A 2,935-nucleotide genomic window follows, 5' to 3' on the forward strand; every position below is an offset into this window, starting at 1 on the left:
TTTTGACTTTGGGGGTTAAAATTAAACTGAAAGTTAATTGGGTCGGCTGCACCTCTGCTTGTTTTCTGCAAAAAGCTAAAACAGCCCATAATGAGCCCTTCCCCAAAGTGACAATCCGTCAGCTAGACCTGCCGAGCTAGAACCCAAAATCCAACCAGCAAACAAAGCCTCCCTTCAGCATCCCAGCTCTAACCCCAGGGAAGCTGAACCAGTGACCCTCAGGCAGCTCCTGGACTCCATCTCCCATCAGCCCCTGCTACCAGGTTGCACTGGTGGGGGCTGATGGGAGTTGTAGTCCACAAGCAGCCGGAGAGTCCCACAGGCTTCCCACAGACCTGCCTGAGGCGAGAGAGCCCGTGAATCCCTGCGTGAGCACCGAGGCCGTGGGGCATCGAGTGGAGGCCGGCAGGAGCCGAACGTGTTCCCTCGGCCCGCAAGCAGGGCTCACCCGTTCCTGGCAAGGGGAGGCAGCTAGGCCTCAAAGGCCTCATGAGTAGGGGCGGCGTTTACGGTGGAGCCGGCCAAGGCCTTTGAGGCAAGAGTGAGCATGTGGCAGCAAGAGAGCAGGCGGGCAGGCAGAGGGATTGCCAGTCCAGCCTGTGAGGCAGCGGCAGCAGCAGCGGAGGTTTTCCCTGGGCCTGGGGGGAGCCTGCCTCTTGCGCCCGAAGATGGCAGGTGGTAGCGGCAATTGCCAGGCAGACCGGGTTCAGGACCCTGGCAGGCCAGATATGGCCCACAGGCCGTAGTTTGAGGACCCCTGATCATTGCAGGCCAACTCCCTGCAATGGAGGAATATATAGCTCTTCCATACAGGGATCAAACCTGCAACCTTTGTGTCATCAGCACCGCATTCTAACTAACTGAGCTATCCACATAGGAAGCTGCCTTACACTGAATGAATCCATTGGTCTAGCTCACACTCAGTATTATCTACAATGATTTGCGGGAGCTCTCCAGGGCTTCAGACAGTCTCTCCTAGCCCTGCCTAGAGAAGCAAGGGATTGATTCTGGAACCTTCTGCATTAGATATTCTACTACTGAGCTACAGCCCTTGCTCTGTCAGTATGGCTCCTCCTCAGTCCTCTTATCACCAAGTAGCCCTAAGGATTAGGGCAACATTCCTTGCAAATGGAACAATATAGGAAATTAGGGCATTGTCATTGAAAACAAACATGTGGAACTGAATCCTAAGTATCTCTGGCTCTTGTTAGTCCTTGGGAAATGCACACTGATTCCCAGAGTGATTTAACAGTTGAGCCCTTTTATAGGGTTGCCATATTTCAATAAGTAAAATTCCTGACACCTACAGGAATTCGTTGAGCTTCTCGGGGTGAAGAAAGTTCCCCCTTGACATCATTTTTACAGCCCAAAGCCAGGAGATATCAGGAACATTGTGTAGTGACCGCCGAGGTGCTGGAAGCCATCAACTGCAAGGACCGCACTGAGGACCTCCTGGCCCCCACCAGGAACAATAAGGAGGGGCTGGGGAGAGCATTGCCTCATCCTAAGGATTCTGAAGGTGGGTCTGGAGGGGAGCCGAGTTGTCATGGATTTAAAAAGCAGATAGTCAGTGGAATTTTATGTTTGAAAGGTTTTTCACCTGGTTTTTGAATAACACAATATGTAAGTAACAAGTGTGGCTCACCCAAATCTGCCCACCTGCAAAGTCCTATTTTGCACTTGGTAACTGACATAGTGTCAGTGGATAAGCTGGGGTGGCCCATATTGGTGAACTCCTTCTGGAGCTCAGTAAGTTAGTATTAATTGTTTTAGTAATTGTCATTTTGTTAATAACCACAGAGATAGGATATGAAGCCAGGCATCACACGTCCTGGTCAAGGATGCCAGCAGACCAACACAGCTCTTGCCTTTCCATGGCTGCTGACAGACCAGTGAGGTTTCCATTACTACTGTCCCAGGAGCAAAATTGTTGCAGAAGTAGAGGCTCTTGGAGGCAAGCTAAGTCCTGGGTGCTCCACCTCCTACCAGAGGTCAGTCTCTTGCAGCATCTTCTATACCTTCCCCCCTTTAAATGTGAATTGTTCTTCTTTTGTGTGACAGATGCTCATCCATCCAGCTCCTCTGACTGCCATTTCATTGAACAGCACCGCGAACAGCTGATCCAGCGGACCACCAATGTTGCAGCAGTCCTGGATATGCTGCACGGCCAAATCCTGGATGAAGAACAGTACCAAAAAATCTCTTCAAGGGAAACTAACCAAGAAAAAAATGAAGGAACTCTACTTAAAATCACAGTATTATCTTGGAAAGTTAATTTAATGTTTTGGTGGTTCTTGTTTAATGGTGTTATTTTACCATTGAACCACATCGAGCGGGAGGAGCCCCAATCGCAACGAGGCTGCCTCACCCGACACACCACCACCTGCAGAACCTTCCTTTGTACAGAATTTGTATCCAGAAATGACCATGCCCCACCTGTTCTCTCCATTCCACCAGATTTTTAAATTTGCTTTTCATTCAGATTGGAAGAATAACAAAAGCGGAATGCATGTCAGTTACATAAAAAGCAAACTGTAAACAAAGCACCAGGGCGCAAAGAGAGGTGAGGTTTGATGTAAGTATAGGAGGCAAAACACAAAGAACATCAAAGCAAGGAAAGAGTATCCAAGAATGAAGCCCCAAAGAGGAAGGAGCTGGAAGTAAACCAAAGTTTCTTTGCATCTGTACTTGTTTTTATTGCCAAATAAAGTCATGCTTCATTGTGGTTTCAAGTGTGACTTCTTCATAGGTGTTATGAAAAGCCACCAGATGGCAGCAAAGTCCACTGGTTTAGCCTCACAAAACCTTCAGCTGATGTGTAAGCTTAGCCAAAACAGCAGTACAGTGGTACCTCGGTTTACGAACTTAATCCATTCTGGAAGTCCGTTCTTAAACCAAAGCGTTCTTAAACCAAAGCATACTTTCCCATAGAATG

At 48.5% G+C, this 2,935-nt stretch overlaps 1 long non-coding RNA gene across 1 annotated transcript; it reads left to right on the forward strand.

Annotated features, from left to right (window-relative positions):
• Window positions 1-548: 548 nt before the first annotated feature.
• Window positions 549-2,726, forward strand: LOC307201693. Its single transcript, XR_013832741.1, has 2 exons — window positions 549-1,519; window positions 2,062-2,726. It is a non-coding gene; the product is annotated as an uncharacterized lncRNA (long non-coding RNA).
• Window positions 2,727-2,935: the final 209 nt, after the last annotated feature.

This window comes from Podarcis cretensis, assembly GCF_951804945.1.
Source record: "Podarcis cretensis genome assembly, chromosome: 13".
NCBI classification, from domain to species: Eukaryota; Metazoa; Chordata; class Lepidosauria; order Squamata; family Lacertidae; genus Podarcis; species Podarcis cretensis.